Source organism: Montipora foliosa, chromosome 3 (assembly GCF_036669935.1).
Source record: "Montipora foliosa isolate CH-2021 chromosome 3, ASM3666993v2, whole genome shotgun sequence".
Taxonomy (NCBI): Eukaryota; Metazoa; Cnidaria; class Anthozoa; order Scleractinia; family Acroporidae; genus Montipora; species Montipora foliosa.
The window spans coordinates 27,800,790-27,818,553 of record NC_090871.1 but is presented as its reverse complement, the minus strand read 5'-3'; the positions used below and the strand labels follow the sequence as shown (position 1 = coordinate 27,818,553).

The window sequence follows — 17,764 nt, the reverse complement described above, 5'->3', positions numbered from 1 at the left end:
GGATGCTCAAGTACGGCTTGGGATGAAGAGGGCTGCTTAAGTACGCTTAAGGATGCTTAAGTACGGCTAGGGATGCTTAGGTACGGCTAGGGATGATTAAACATAGTTAAGTACGCCGCCTGGGACCACTATATGGGTGACTACACCGGACCACTATATGAGTGCCTACACCAAGTAGTTACCAGAATTCTTGATATGTTTATTTTATAAAGTCATCATGATCACCGTCACTCATGATCAGTTGCGAATGACGCACCCAAATGATCCACCAGGATTATTTATCCCTTAATTTTTTGTTCAGCCGGATTCATTATTCCTTCTCACAAGGTTTTAAAGAGGGACATTGCAAGGTATTTGGTAATATTAGCTTGCTGAGTGTAATCAGATATTTGTCTGTCGTTGCAAGGTAATAAATAACAATTAGCTTGAGGGGTCACGGTGCTAAATTATTTGTTTCTTGTGTGATCGAACTACAATGTATATACTGCCCTCCATTCTTTCCTTGCACATCGAGAAAGTAAGTAAATGATGTATCTTGAATTGTTCCTGAATAGCGAGGGTTTTTAGTTTTTGAATCCGCTTAGATTCAAAATTGAGGGTGTCACAAAGCAAATGACGATTAAGAGGGCATTCAATCAGTTTTAGTCATGACAAACTCTTTATGTCTACTCGTTTTAAAGTCTTACATAGAGCTAAGCAAGACCAGAGCTTCGTATAATGTATAATGTATGCGTTTTCATTACAACTTTGAACCTCGCCGAACGAAACCATGTATTTTGAGTTGTTCCGAGCAATCATGAACAGTCATCTCACCTCGATCCGTTCTCTTGAGAACTTTTCAGCTTTCCGCTCCAGTTCCACTCTTTTTGCATACTAGGCATAAATGATTTGTGTAATGAAGGTTAAACGTTTTCCTACAAGATTCGATATTGCATGGATAACCACATTAAATCATCAAATTTTGCAGAGTCATTTCTTGTTGTCGAGGACCTCGCATCGATTAGATCCATTTTGGTAAGTTGCTCACTGTTACTCGTTTCTTAATAACACAATAACACGAACAATTAATAATTTATGTGTGATAAACCAGTTCTGATGAATTTTGCGTTACTTTTTGTTGTTTTCTCTTTACTCAGTTTGGATCAAGTTAGTGACTAGAATTCTTGATATGTTTATTTTATAAAGTCATCATGATCACCGTCACTCATGATCAGTTGCGAATGACGCACCCAAATGATCCATCAGGATTATTTATCCCTTAATTTTTTGTTCAGCCGGATTCATTATTCCTGCTCACAAGGTTTTAAAGAGGGACACTGCAAGGTATTTGGTAATATTAGCTTGCTGAGTGTAATCAGATATTTGTCTGTCGTTGCAAGGTAATAAGTAACAATTAGCTTGAAGGGTCACGGTGCTAAATTATATGTTTCTTGTGTGATGAAACTACAATGTAGATACTGCCCTCCATTCTTTTCTTGCACATCGAGAAAGTAAGTAAGTAAACGAAGTATCTTGAATTGTTCCTGAACACAGAGGGTTTTTAGTTTTTGAATCCGCTTAGATTCAAAATTGAGGGTGTCGCAAAGCAAATGACGATGAAGAATGCATTCAATCAGTTTTAGCCATAACAAACCCTTAATGTCTACTCGCTTTAAAGTCTTACTTAAAGCTAAGCAAGATCGGGGCCTCATATAATGTACCCGTTCTCATTACAACTCAGTTGAATCTCGCTGAACGAAACAATTACTTGAGTTTTTCGGAGCAATGGAACAGTCATCTCACCTCGATCAGTGTTCAAATTGGACTGCTTCACTGATCAGTTGCGCAGTTTGCTCGAGTATGAAATGACTTCTCCTTGCTGCTCCATTTGTTAGTTCTCTTGAGAACTTTTCAGCTTTCCGCTCCAGTTCTACATTTTTAATACATACTACGAATAAGGGAACTTTGTTATGAAAGTTAAAAGTTTTCCTACAAGATTCGATAATGCATGGATAACCACATTAAATCATCAAATTTTGCAGAGTCATTTCTGGTCGTCAAGGGCCTCGCATTGATTAGCATCCGTTTTGGTAAGTTGCTCACTGTTACTCATTTCATAATAACACGAACAAGTAATTTATTTGTGATAAACCAGTTCTGATGAATTTTGCGTCACTTTTTGTTGTTTTCTCTTTACCCAGTTTGGATCAAATTAGTGACTATGTCATAATTCCCTACATGTTTATTTTCTGAAGTGACCACCGTCACACTCATTATCAGTTGCAAATGATGCATCTAAATGATCCACCAGTATTATTTATCCCTTAAATTTTTTTTCAGCCAGATTCAGTATTCCTGCTGAAAGCGTTTTGAATAGGAACACTACAAGGTATTTGGTAATATTAGCTTGCTGGGTGTGTAATAAGTTATTTGTCTGTCGTTGTAAGGTAAGAGGTAACAATTAGCTTCAGGGGTCACGGTGCTAAATTATTTGTTTCTTGTGTGATCGAACTATATACTGCCCTTCATTCTTTCCTTGCACATCGAGAAAGTAAGTAAATGATGTATCTTGAATTGTTCCTGAATAGCGAGGGTTTTTAGTTTTTGAATCCGCTTAGATTCAAAATTGAGGGTGTCACAAAGCAAATGACGATTAAGAGGGCATTCAATCAGTTTTAGTCATGACAAACTCTTTATGTCTACTCGCTTTAAAGTCTTACATAAAGCTAAGCAAGACCAGAGCTTCGTATAATGTATAATGTATGCGTTTTCATTACAACTTTGAACCTCGCCGAACGAAACCATGTATTTTGAGTTGTTCCGAGCAATCATGAACAGTCATCTCACCTCGATCCGTTCTCTTGAGAACTTTTCAGCTTTCCGCTCCAGTTCCACTCTTTTTGCATACTAGGCATAAATGATTTGTGTAATGAAAGTTAAACGTTTTCCTACAAGATTCGATATTGCATGGATAACCACATTAAATCATCAAATTTTGCAGAGTCATTTATTGTTGTCGAGGACCTCGCATCGATTAGATCCATTTTGGTAAGTTGCTCACTGTTACTCGTTTCTTAATAACACAAACAAGTAATTTATGTGTGATAAACCAGTTCTGATGAATTTTGCGTTACTTTTTGTTGTTTTCTCTTTACCCAGTTTGGATCAAGTTAGTGACTAGAATTCTTGATATGTTTATTTTATAAAGTCATCATGATCACCGTCACTCATGATCTAAGAATTCTAAGAATTCCCTACATGTTTATTTTCTGAAGTGACCACTGTCATTCATGATCAGTTGCAAATGATGCATCTAAATGTTCCACCGGTATTATTTATTTGTTAACTTTTTTTCAGCCGGATTCAGTATTCCTGCTCAGAAGGTTTTGAAGAACATCGCAAGGTATTTAGTAATATTAGCTTGCCGTATGTAATAAGTTATTTGTCTGCCGTTGCAAGGTAATAAGTAACATTAGCTTGAGGGGTGTAATAAATTATTTGCCGTGTTTGTTTCTTGTTTGATCCAACTGTACATACTTCCCTCCATTCTTACCTTAACCATAGAGAAAGTAAGTAAATGATATATCTTGAATTGTTCCTGAAGGAAGAAGGTTTTAACTTTTGAATCCGCTGACGTTCAAGATTGAGGAAGTCACAAAGCAAATGACCATGAATGCACTCAATCAGTTTTAGCCATAACAAACCCTTATTAATGTCTACTCGCTGTAAAGCCCGGTCGGGGGTACCCCCATGTATGGGCTACATAGAAGGTAAATATTTTAAGCAAGAGCTGGTACAGCGTAGATTTGATTTTAGGGGTGTACTATATTTCGGCTGGCGAAACCAGCCGTCTTCAGGTACAATGAGACTTTACATTGGATTGCTTTTCTGTACACATATATAGTAAGTGGATGTTGACGTAATACTGGAAAAATGTGATAAAATATGGTAGTTACAACAAATTTGAATTCAAATGCTAAGAGTAACGGGAAAATAACGGAAAAGACTGTAAATAATAAACTGAAATCTTATACTTTTCTTGGCGGATATTAAGACCGTTGGGATCAATTGTCCTGCTTTTTGAAATTAAAAAAAAGCTTCCCTGGCCTTACCTGCCCTACAGATAGAGTCTGTTGGAAAATATTGTTTCGATAGCAATTAGTTGCATGTCCTTAGTGATGTTGTGGCTCAAGTAAATTAAGGCCTGGGTCACCCAGCATTTGAACCATTTTTTGAAAAAAAAAAACACAACTTAAGTAGTTTGCACCCGATTTTTCTCAGACTTGGCAGAAAGGTGCATTAGGAGCAGCCCTCTAAGCCTGTATTACTAATTTACAGAAAAGTAATGATACCTTCAGCAACGGTTACTTTACGCGCCAAATTCGTTGGTTGTGTTCTGAAGCAAATTCCCACCACTAAACAAAAAGAAATTCGGAAAGCAACAGTGGCTATGAATAGATGAGATACCATTTATTAGAATCCCAGCCAAAATTATCCCTGTCCGAGGTGGATTCGATCGAGTTTTGGTTTGCAATAACAACTTTTTAGCACAAATAGTTGCACTCGTGGTTCCAACCGTGGTGAAGAAAATCAACATTATAAGTTTGCATTTAGTTGAAAAATATCGTTCAGAGTAAGCCAATGGGAATTTCAGTAAACGTTTATGTGGCGAGGGCGCAAAGTTCCAATATGGAGGACAGAAAGCAGACTTCAAGAACTCGAAAGAGGTAATTTGGAGGCTTAAACATTACCAAATCCCAACCAGCTCATTTTAAGATTGAAGACGGGAAACTTGGTATGATTATGATGGAATTTTTCCCTTTTTTGGTTTTCCTGACGTTAATTTTATACGTTTAGTTGACCGACAGATCAACTTCAACAAAGTATAAATAAAACTAAGATTAATTTACCAGCTTCCCTTCTCTTTGCTTCGATAAAAAGGCTTAACAAATAACGACATCTGTTATTCTACCCCAAAATCGTATCACATTACAAGAATAAATTAACATTTTTGCGCCAAAGTCGAAAAATAGCGCGGCATACGCACAACGACATCTTCAGAAACTCTTCACGAAATACTTCGCGATCGTTAACAACATTTACAGTAAAACGAATTATAGCGCCAGTGCAGTCGTGTGGATCAGTCATTTCGGTTGTGTTTAATTGTGGATTTGCAAGAGTTGCTGTAAAGGAGAGCTGGCATAAAGTTGGAAGCAATTCGATTGAAACTGACCCTGGTGAGAGATGAAAAACTACCTTGGAATCTTCGAAGAGGACAGCCGAGACATCTTTGCCGTCGAACGCTCGACTTATATCAAAAAGTCTAAATTAGTTTACAGCTCTTTCCGGAAGATGTATTTCAAAAGCCGATCACAGTACATAAACACATTTTCGGCTGCAAACTGGAAAGTTATTCCAATGTCACAGAAAAAGCAGCATACATGGTCAAATTGTGGGGGTTGCCAAGTTCATTATTTCGCCATCCATACTCTCTTTCCTGACGGAGATACTGTTAAGCCTCGAAAAATTGTGCAAGATATACCGGTAGTTTGTAAAAGTGGTTTGACGTCACAAAGTAAACTTAAACCAAACGAAACAGCCATAAAATCTGCTGTCAAACACATTTCTTCCAAACTGCTGAAGCACAAACGAAAGTAGGGGAACTTGACCTTCAGAAAAAAGAAGATGCAATGGGAAAAAAACGTGAACGTCGAGAGAAATAAAAGCTCGCCAAGAAAAAATTAAATTCAGGATCAGTGGGCTAAGAGAGACTGTGATGTGATGCTGGGAACAAGGCAGTCGTTCACCCAGAGGTTGAGACAAAGGCAATCTCTCCACTTTGAATCATCCACAGAGGCATCACTGAGGGCTCAGAAACGTAAGAACCAGGAAAACCTTGGAGAAAGAAAACCCGAGTGCCATTCATCATCACCAGCTTCAGTCCACTTTGAGAGGGAAAACCTCCCACAAGAAGTACAAAATATGGAAGATGGTGAAAAGGTGAGTGTATTTTTTCAAATAACAGTATCTAACTTTCCCTAGCTAAAAGCATCAGATTCAAGAGCACACCTATGGGAGGCCTGGGTTGAGGGGTTGCAGCCAACCCCACCCTTTTCCCTGCATACACACATTTATGTGCATGCGTACACATACCCTACCCCTGTGAGAAGTTCAAAGATGCTTTATTTCTACAACCTACACTACAATAATTTTCTCATGAAAAATGCCTTGAGGGCCCTCAAAAGCTAATAACTTTAGAAGTTCTTATTCACAAGCCCCTCCCCAATTTTAGCTGAGCATACCACATGGCATGGTTTTAAAACTTCTATTATTATATTGTTGGGCCTCAAAGCTACACAGGAAGGATTATATTTATAATTTTTTTTTTTCCATAGATCAATTATTCAGACTTGGCAAGGTGACATGGTCTTGGAGATAGAAAACTGGGTAACATGATTGTCAAAGAGTACCTGATAGAACACAGGGTGAACCTGCAGCGCTATCAGCAGTTCCGCAAAAGGCCAGCAAAGCCAAGATGAAGGCTAAGTAAAATGCTTGGAGGAGAGATCACCGTTCCAACACCTAGAACCAGAGAAATCAAAGAAACACTCAAGGTAAGTCACCCATTTTTAAATACAAAGATCATTGAATAAGATATGTATAAAAAGTCAATACCATTACCAAAATTGAAAATAAATTAAATTCAGGGATTGAATTATTTAACTATATAGTATACAGTCATGTACTAAGAGAAGCCCCTCCCCCCAGAGAATTAAGTTGCTACCAAATATACACCTGTAAGTTATTCATGTTTAAATTTAATTTGTTTTCTCCTTTATTTTAGGTCAAACGTGAGGCAGGAGAGTATACAATTGGTGAGTTGGTGGTACCCAAGCAGTACAGGAAACTAATCCTAAACAGTGATGGCACTTTAAAGGAAGTACTTTTCACCGTTTCTGGAAGGAAAATACCTTTAGCAGAAATCAGCAAAAGGGAACTGGAGAGGTGTGAACAGCTTGGGATAGTGAGAAGACATACCAACCAGGAGTATGAGAAAATGAGTGATGAGCATAAGGGAACGGCTGAAAGTGTTAGGGGATGATGAGAACCATCTGGGAGACACTCCAGAGCAGAGAAAGGAACGGCTGATGAGGTTTGAGAGAACCAGACAGTTGATGGTATGGGGGGATGGTTCAATATTGAACCATGGCCACCTCCTATATCTCAGTCAGTGTGTGTATGATCCAGCCTTTTTTTTTATACAGCTGCAGAAACGAAAGACAAGGGATATGGTGTCATTGATGTTCCCGCACTAGTTGAAAAGCCCCAAATATACATCCTGGCAAGGTGCAGTGGAAAAGAAGTCGAGCAGTTGGGTTACATTGAGACAAGACGCCAATGTTTGGATGAACTGCAAAACAACCTGCTGACAAGTAAGGGATGCCCAGTGACAGACATCATGTGCTTCTTCCATGGTGATGGACCAGAGCAGCAATTTAAAAGTGGTGAGCAACGGGGAGGCAACAATGGCTGCAGTGGCTGTAGCGGAGACTCACACAGATATCGTGACCTTACATACTGCTTAACTTAAGGTCCCCACATCTATCCTTAGCAGATTACATTATAACAGTTCGGGCTGGACCAGCTGGGAGAAGCAAAAAAAATGGAGGAACCAGGCTCCTCCAAAACATGACTGTGGCAGAGCTGAGAGCAGAATGTTTAGCAAGAGGATTGAATGATGAAGGATAAAAGAAAGATCTGCAGCAGAATCTTAAGGAACAGCTGAAGGGTGTACAGAGAGTGCCTGCATTGCTGATCAATGAGCAGGACAAGAGCATGGAAGATATCAACTTAGGTACAGAATCTTTAACAAATAATATTTTTTTTATTACCTGCATTTAATTTATATGTAAAAATGAATTAAAAGGGTTAACATAAGTAACAATTTGATGTTACTGTGGTACACAACCATGCATTCGTTTAAAATTAATAAAGCCATACATATTAACTTCATAAGAAATTCCCATCATGCTTAAGAGCATGAAATTGAATCACTAAAAATACAAATACCATAAATACTATAAATACTCGTCTGAACTGAAGATAGCCAATCTCTTACCTGTATTTGTTTTTATTATTGCTGTTTTTTTAGGCATGTATGAAGTCCTGCCTACAGAGCCATTGCACGAAATCAAAGAACACATTTCTAATGTTGTCACTGAAATATATAGTTGCTCACCTTCCTGGTGAAGAGAGGGCATTATGTGTAAAAGCAGTCGAGTTAGTGGCAGGAACAAAAGACCAACTTCGTGGCTCAGACTACCGAGAAATGTGTATAGTGCTTGCCTAACAACTAAAAGGTAACATTTAAGGATCTCAATTTTTTTCTTTTACAAAAAGGCAATAATTTTATATTATTACAGTATATAGTTATTGATGAAATACCTGGATTTCTCCTTTTACTGCACACAGTGAACATATTATTTTTATCATGTGAGGATATAGGTGTTGTCATGGTGACCAACACGATTACCCAATAAAACGCGAGCTTTCTCTTCATTTTAAGATACTTTTGTGCTTTTATAATTCTTCTCTACTATATTAACATTTTTATTGCAAAATTTGACATTATCGTGATTCGTTTTTCATAACATGCGTGGTTTAGCAGTTGGTGACCACTTTTTAATCATTTCAAAAATGAGTAAAACAAGTTGTTTTAAATCTAGACATTTCATCAATATCTGTATAATAAACAGAACATTACATGGCCGCTTGGGGATATGAATTTTATTTTCTCGTGCTGAAAATATCTCTCACTCGTTTGCTTCGCTCACTCGTGAGAGATACTTGCACCACTCGAAGATAAAATTCGTATCCCTGCGCGGCCATGTAATATCCTCTATTTATCATATTGTTCTTGCAGCTGATCTCGCACAGTTATGAAATATGCTTTTAGCCAGATTTAGATTTAAGAAATGCATTTAGAGTACCCAAGAAATTATGTTTCGTATGAAACATAAGGATAATTTACAATGTGCATGTACAGTTTAATAGAATGATGTGATACATTTAAATAAATTTAAAATTTTGTGAATCAGCAGGGCCATCCAATACTGCCATTTCCCACTGAAAGAATGACACTAACCTGTGGCTACTCTAGTCCTAATTCCCAAGCCCCATTTAAAAGTTAGATACATCTCTGATTGGTCTTAGTCTTCACAAATAAGGTAGCCATGTAAGAAAATCAGGTACTTAAATTGAGCATGGTCAGGTTATAAAATCTGTTGATGTTGATTGTCTACTTGTAACTGTGTGTATTGTTTTGACTGTTTAATGTGCAGGATTTGTGAGTGATATAGTACAAACCCTTCTGGATACCTTGACAGAAATATCCAGGATTCTTTATGCAAGACCAGAGGAGTGCTAGTGCCCAAGAAGCATCCTGAGACTTCACAATCAGACCTTTCTCCATGCCATTGCATGTGAAGAAGTCATTGGGAAGCCTCAGATCTTCTCAGAGCAAAAGTTTTATGGGCGATACCTACACTCTTTGGTTGTACATGCTCTTATCCAACATCGTATTATCTGCTGCAGGTCAACCAATACTGAAAAACAAGAACGTCACTTCAATACACTTTCAAGCATCTCTACATCAACATCAAATAGAAGACCTGGATAGATAATAACCCCTGGCATCATAAGGATGCAAGTAGAGGGGAAGGCAGAGGAGAATGACCAAAGAGACACATTAAAAGAGCAACAGTCCAGACTTGGGAAGTTAGCACGCTGCTTGCCTTCTGCACAGAACACCATAATCCCACACAGAGTAATCCTGAAGTATCCCCATGCGTACCAAGCACACCTGGAATAAAATTGCAGACTTCCTCTTCTGTGGTGAAGGAAGTTGGTGGAGGCATGTTCTGAGTGGCATTGAATTTTTTTATGTCAGTAGACCAGTTGAAGCTCAACCAGGAGCTGACACTCTCCCAACTTAACACCATTTTCGCAATCACACACTGAAGTCAGAAGCCATATACTTGCAAGACAAGTGTGTGGCATCAGCAGGGGTTAAAATACCCCATCATACTATCCGAGTGTTTGATGAAAGTGGTAACCTCAACCAAATCATTCACACTGGCTTCTTACAAGATGATGATGATGATGATGTTGACAATGATAATGAGGGCAAAAATGATTATGATGATTGTAATGAAATTGAAAGCAGAAGCAAAGATTATGCAGAAGAAGATAGTCATGATGAAGAAGAGGAAATTTTAGTTGCTTTTGAACAAGAGGGGGAATGCCTTTTAGACCAGGATGATCAGAAGTTGGAAGAGCAGTTAAAAGAGGAAGCTATGACAGAGGATAGCACCGAGGACAGGACAGCACAGCTTAAAGAGCCTCCAACAGCAGAAGCCCATGAGACCAACCACTGTGGTGAAGGACAAAAAGCATGTACTAAAACCAGGAACACCGGAACACCGTAACACTCTGGAACACCCTGGAAGTAACCCAAAACCCTCAATTTGGCTAACCCTAGACCTAGCTAGGCCTTAAGTTGGTTTTTAGGCCTAGGGTTAGCCAAATTGAGGGTTTTGGGTTACTTCCAGGGTGTTCCAGAGTGATCCGGTGTTCCTGGTTTTAGTACATGCCAGGACAAAATTTGTCCACATCTTCCTTGTCCTCTGCTTTGGCTAAGAATGTAAGTACAGAAAGAAGCTTCAAAACAGCCCCAATAGTAACGTTCTTCAAGAAGACTACAAAACACATTTAGCTCATGTGCAGACACAAGTCCTTGGAAAGCACTCACAAGTAGCAAAGTTTCAATAAATAGAAAAAACAGTTCACATCAACAAACGATTGCTTAGAGCCAACTCTGGATGACATTGAAAAGGACGAGAAAGGCTACAACTTGTACAAGATGCTATGACTTTGTAGGCAACTGCTTCACACTGGAACATAACTGTACACTTATCAGCCAATATGGTGAGGACCACGCTGAGTATTTGTTTTTTATCACAGGAATACATGTTCGTGTGTGGAAAAAAAAATCAAATCAAATCAACAATGAACCAATAAAATAATTTCAATTTCTTGCAAAGTCCCTGAGACATCATTGTAAGCTCTCGCACTTTCATTTTATTCACCTTTGTATTTTTTGTGTTCAGTTTTATATGCTTGGTCCAAATTATTTCCTATTTTGAAAATCATCTACATACATTAAAAACAAGGGTAAATAGCGATATTTCTTGTTTACAAACATTGACGTCACATTTCTTTTGATATTCAAATTTGCCAACCACGGAACAAAAGGAGTCATTGTTTCAGCAGCCAATTAGGTTCTGGTTGGCATATTAATAATAATGGGTGACGTCACGAGAAACATCGCTATATCATATAAACTAAGGATAAAATTGAACCACAACACATTCGCTTTCATGTTCACACGTTGTAGATAGTTTTAGTTATAATAGTCACGAGTCTCTAATAATTAGAGACTCGTGACCATTATAACTAACTAAAACTATTTACGTGTGAACATTTATTACTTAAAGGAGACTCGAAAGGGTTTTCAGCTGAGAGCGCGCACGTAAGCCACACACGCAATTCTAAAAGCTGCTCGCGTCAGCTCACGATTCAAAGTGGGTCACCAGAAATAAACAAATACCGCTAATTTCTCTCAGCTTTCTTCTAATTCCTATACATACATGTATGGAGTATAAATAGACATCTCCTATTCACAAAAACAACGAAAATTGTACACACATGGTTTAATGGTAACTTAAATCCATTTGTGTTGTTCTTTAACTTCACTCGCGCGTGCACTCGAATGAGCGGGTGACGCATGCGTAAATGCCGATCTTGTAACCCCCTAATTTTTCCTGATTTTGCAACTTTACTCGCTTATATCTCTGCTTCCGGACGGTGAATGTTTTTCATTTTTTGCATGTTAGCTTAGATTAATTTAAACCGTTTGTCTTTCAAATTTTAAAAAAATTCTGTAGGTGAAAAAAGAAATTAGCGACACATATCAAAAAAACGTATTTTTCTAAGAAACTGATCTACAGATTTTGGTGCATTTTAAATATTTCTAACATTATCTGGTAATGCTGAATGGGAAGATTTCACCGTCCCGTTTTTTTCAAAACAGACAATATATCTTGTTTTTAGGCTCAAAGAAATGCCATATATTGTTGCCATGGTAACGTTTTTTTGGAGGAAAATGTGATGTGAGAAATCTTTGTCTTGATATCATTACCCTAACTGTATCTAAAAACAGAATATGTTTATTTTTTTGAAAAAAGGAGAAACTATTTCGAGCCTCCTTAATGCAAGCTTTTACATTGGTACGGAAGTCCAATGTAAAGCTATTAAGCGATTGTAAAGTTTCACCAATTTTAAATCCTTACTTAAGATATATTAGCGTTTACAAATCGTCCCCTTTTCAAATGATTGTCCCTCAAACATTTTAACTATGTAACCCCTTTGGAAGCACGCTAACAGGACAACTGACCTGGCTATAATACTTCAAAAAATAATATGTTAAATAAAAGGTATGCTCAAGACTTACGCTTGCCATGCTTCTGAACTCCTCCCAAAATACATCACGAACATTCGCAAAAATAGTAAAATGCACCTCCACTTTGGCCCAGGTAGATTTTTAACCTGGTAAAGAAGCAAAATGTATTTTCAGAGACCAATACATCCTGAACGTCTCTTTTAGATGCCAACCAGAGGAGGTTGGACACAGTCTGAAAGGCCTCATGTGTTGGTCGCAGTAGCGAATCACGAACGCTCTTTTGTCGTGGTCATGAACTCAACATGGCGGGCTTCTAGGAAGAAGTGAGTCTCAATATTGATAATTTTTACCTACTTGTTTTTAGCTTTGCGATTTCAAACCCACAGGACAAGTTGGAATTGGTACTGGGCTAGCTGCTGGAAACTTTTTGACTCTAAACTTAACTTCTCAGACAAGTTAGGACTCGACTTCGGTGCTTCACTGTCTGTCTTTGTTAAGCTTCGTGAAATTTGAGTTGATGTTAAATTTTGTCGATTTCTCTCCAAAGCCAAGCTTGTCAAACTTCAAAATTAATATCCATTCCAAAGTAGATTAATTTCCTAATAGAAAATGATCGGGCGCCCCTAAGCGCCCCTCTGGTTAGTGAATTATACGATGCTGAAGTAGTTGGATTTTTCATAACAAATTGTAAAAACGTTTGGTAAAAAAGTGGTCATGTGACCCTTACATGTTGTCATACCATTTTACACTGATCCAGTTACTTTTCGAGCCACACGAACTAATTAACCGCAACTGCACAGGAACTAGGGGAAAACAGGGTTTGGATCCGATTAAGTTGGAGATGGTAAAAGGTTACGTTTTTAAGCTTTATCCATGTGCAAAATCACTAGAAGATATGCAATGGCGCAAGTGCATCACTTGCATGGATGAGTATCTGAGGAGAAAAAAAAAAGGATTTCAGGGAGAATTAAATTGAATTTTTAGTGGACGTTTTGTACGGGTTGGGGTTAGGCTTCCTGAAAGGAGTGGGCCCCTATATTTTGGCTTTTGTTTATGCACCCAGCTGTGCTAATTCATTCGTAGTAGCGGCTGCCGTGAGATTTTATTCTTTGTAAGACTATAAGTAATAATAATAATTATTATTAGTATAATTATAATAATCAAATAGTTGTTATGTGGAAAGGATGTTTCGTAATAAAGTACTAGTTTCATTTTGCATATCATTGGTTGCTTTAAATGTTCGTGTGACAGCAACGAGGAAAATTCATCCTTACATTTCGCGTAAAGTTTTGAAGTCACGTCTCGTTCTCAGTGTCTACGGATATTTAATGATGTTTGTTCAAACTGCACGCTGCAAAAGTGCTGCGGTTATCAAAAAATTTTGGCTACGCGCAGTGGACATCGCTTTTATGAATTTTCCATCAACTGGTCAATATTTCAACGAAATCGTAGCTTGTTCGTATATGAAGAATTCATTTTCCATCGATCTCCATCGCAATTTTCACGGTATTTTGACAATGTAACCCAGATGCATGTTGACGCTTAAACGTTGTCTCCTTACGGGAATTTCGGCGTGGATTTTTTAAATTGATGCGTGAGAGTCTACCGCTAATTTCTGAACAAGCAAATGAAGAAAATCAGACCTACAAATGATACACGGTCGATTTAAGCTGTGATAAAGGAACATGCATGGATCGATTTGAAATCAATTACATTTCTTTGTTGTTTACACGAACGACGACATTTGGCCTTTGTGTGCGAGCGTTGAGAAAAATTCATACTTACATTTTCGGCATAAAGTTTCGTTTTCAATGTTTGCGTATATTTAATAACGTACGTTTCAAATTGCACGCTCCAAAAGTTTTGCGGTTGGCAAGAAATTTTAGGGACATTGTTTTTGTTGGAAATTTCTCCACCAAATGGTCGATGTTTTAACGAAATCGTCGCTTGTTCGTGTATGAAGAATTTATTTTCTATCGAAATTTTCGTATGTAAACCAGAATCCAAACAAATGAAGAAAAAGAAAATCAAACCCGCAAATGACCGACGATCAATTAAAGGTGTGTTAAGGAAACGTGCATGGATCGATTCGAAGTCAATAATAATAATAATAATAACTTTATTAACGTGTCAATCGTTCTAGTTTTTACAAGTAAAAACTAATTGGGGACACCTACTTAAAACTAATTAGACTAAACTAATAATAATAATAATAAAAATAAAACTATGTACAAACAATATAAAATTAGTAAAAGCTAAGTTTTACATAACTTGCAGTTTCCACAATTATTTTTCGACGTAACATTTGATAGGTCAAGGGCCCTGACTTGATTTTTAAATGCAATCAAAGAGTCAGCCATTTTAACTGATTTGTGAAGCTTCGACCAAATGTAAGGTCCCATGTACCTTAAGCTATGTCTTCCATATGTAGCGGTGTTACATCTTGGTAAGGAGAAATCGTCTATATTCCTAAGATTGTACCTACTCATGTCACAACTAAAAAGTTCAGAAATATACGATGGAACTAAATTATTCTTAACTTTATACATAAATATGGCCATGTCCTGGAGCCTGCGATTACATAACGTTGGAAGTCTTGCTTTCTCTAGAAGTGCTTCATAAGTGCTAGTCCTGTCACAGTAAATAGCTCTCAATGCTCGCTCCTGCAACTTTTCAAGCTTTCTCTTGTCTGACGAGCGACAATGGTGCCATACTATATGACAATGTGTAACCTGAGGTAAAATAAAAGCTTTGAAAATTCTTAATTTAGCTTCAGTAGGTAACAAGTTCCTAAACCTCATAAGTACTCCTACTTTCCTTGCCCCCTTAGTGCAGACGTTGTTAATATGCTTAGTAAAGTTCAATTCATCATCAATTGCTACTCCCAAAAGATCAATCCCAGGACTTGATTTTATATTAATGTCCTTTATATTTAAGTTCATTCCCTTTTTCTTGTATCTTGATCCCAGACTCATAGCTTGAAATTTATCTTGGTTACACTTGAGTAGGTTTTGCTGATACCATTCAGAGGTACGGGTTCCCTCATCGTTCAGGATTGTTTCTACATCCTCAATCTTCTCTCCAGAAGAGTACACTTGGTGGTCATCAGCATACATGGCAAGCCTACCCGCCTGAATGTTCTGAACAAGATCGTTTTGGAATATGTTCCAAAGTAGTGGCCCTAGGTTTGATCCTTGTGGACAACCTCTGCTTGCTTCTCTCCATTCACTGAAACCTCCTGATCGCATCCGCACCCTGTTTTTTCTTTTTTTCCCTCTGTTTTTTTTTCTTTTTTCTTTTCCCTGTTTTTTTTTTCCAGATGAAGTCAATTCCATGATTCCTATGAATTTGTTATGTTTACACAGAAGATCGCCGGTACAGCTACATTGTACGCACTGTTCTCGTTACGAATTTTTCCCACCAAATGGTCTATGTTCCAACGAAATAATCGCCTGGTCGTGTATGAAGAATTTATTTTTCATCGGAATTTCGGCATGTATACCAGATGAATCTTTACTGTCGCTTAAACGTCGTCTCCTTACGGCAATTTCGACGATTCCCATAGAATTTAACCAAATGAAAAATCGTCTAAGCAAACTCACGCAACTGCAGAAAGATAATTTATACGCGAAATTGATTGATTTCGCGTAACACATTAGTACTTAATTTATACCAGAAATTTACGCTTCGATTATTCTCGCGCTACGCGAATCGCGTCGCGCGCGACAGGAATCGCGTCGCGCAGGAAACGCGACGCGAGGTGGTAACTTACTTTTGAGCGGTACTGTATCTCATCGAAATGTTATAACCATTTGTTTTGTTTTCCTTTAACTAGCTCGCACAACAAAAGGTTCCCACCTACCTATCCTAGTGATAAATATTTTTATGTACAGTCCAAACTTTGAAAATGACGTTCGAAACCTTATATCCTCCACCTTGACTTGTGTAATTTGTCTGGTCTCAAGTAAAGGATGTAAATACTTAGTTCCTGTGGAATGTAACCAATAAAACATGGTCCATTTCCGTAGTCTAAATGGACTGCTATGGCTTCCCTGTCAAACTCATTCTCTGGTTTAGGTTTTAACATAGCTGAAACTGTCTCTCCACCTTTCATTTTTGTCAAAGCTTCGTCCAAACGGTCTGGTGTTTTCGTTGAATGGGCTACCCCAATAACTTTGAAGGGTAAAGTGTGGTAGATAGGTGTACTGTCACTTTCCACATCATCAGAGCTGCCATTTTCTTCAGTACTTTATTCAGTAAGAGTTTTCACTGACTTTTCAGCAGAGCTGGAAGTGGTTTCTGAAATATGGGAAACCTCACTTTCAGAAGTCGAAATTTCCTCCCAGTTTTCATGCAGTTCATTAAGAAATTGTTGTCGGAAGTTCATCATGTTGTAAACAGTCACTGTAGTTTATCAGTCCAGTTAGCACACTGTCTCCATCCACAGATTTTAATTTTACAAATTGCAAAGTCATTACAGGGAAACTTGGCACCACCCAGGACATGGGATTTTGGTCCACTTCGGTCACAATCGCATCTCTGCTAGCAATTTGTTCATGTTGAGAGCGAGTTCTTATGCTACTGCAGGAGTCTTTGTGTAGGTCTGGCTGGACATAATCAGGATCCTCAGCTGTGTCATCTGTGGACATGAAAGGATGTGGCATGCAATTTAGAATTAGGATTTAATTCTTTACTGTGCAAGGTGTGGGGTGTGCTGGACTCCAGATAAGCAGCCTGGATTCTAGCCCAACTCTCTTTATATTGTCTGCTGTAGTCATCTGCATCAGGGTGTAAATGCTGGGTGAAAACCCTGTGATGGACCAGCATCCCATCCAGGCATCCAGTGGGGAGTAGCAATATTACTAGTCCCGTCAAGCAGCAGACCCCGAGGTAAGCTCGAATGATATGGGACACTTTGGCCCGATTGTGACTTAACCATTTCGCTGTTTATATTGCTGATTGGCAATAGGTATTTATTTTTTGCTGTATTTACATATTTGCAACTCAGCAGCTGCTAGAAGGCCTTTTCTTTTTAAATGAACTATTTACTCCTATCCATTGTTTAAGGCAATCTCTTGTCCAGGCTTTGAGTAATCACTGTAAGCTTTTCTTACATTTCAGGTCCCTTGTGCTACAAAATGTTTAAATGATCCCCAAAGGGAATGGTGTAGAATTATGTTTGAATGTGCAGATGCTTTATACTACATCCACTCTAAGGAATACCTGCACAATGATTTAAAAGGTGACAATGTCATCATAAATGAA

The 17,764-nt window shown here is 38.1% G+C and overlaps 1 protein-coding gene across 8 annotated transcripts in view; it reads left to right on the top strand.

The window, feature by feature from the left end:
* The first annotated feature begins 214 nt into the window (after positions 1 to 214).
* The window catches only part of LOC137997224 (tetratricopeptide repeat protein 28-like), a 91,118-nt gene continuing 73,568 nt past the window's right edge, over positions 215 to 17,764 (top strand). For 4 of the 8 annotated variants that reach the window (XR_011122425.1, XR_011122427.1, XR_011122426.1 and 1 more), the window contains exons 1-8: positions 215 to 350; positions 968 to 1,014; positions 1,275 to 1,323; positions 2,022 to 2,069; positions 2,320 to 2,368; positions 2,981 to 3,027; positions 3,337 to 3,382; positions 12,704 to 12,822. The gene's annotated coding sequence lies outside the window, so the exon portion shown is untranslated. Of the gene's footprint in view, positions 351 to 967; positions 1,015 to 1,274; positions 1,324 to 2,021; positions 2,070 to 2,319; positions 2,369 to 2,980; positions 3,028 to 3,336; positions 3,383 to 5,833; positions 5,980 to 6,374; positions 6,603 to 12,703; positions 12,823 to 17,764 lie in introns of those variants that run through there. The other 4 variants (XR_011122429.1, XR_011122428.1, XM_068843098.1 and 1 more) reach the window with 2 other exon arrangements.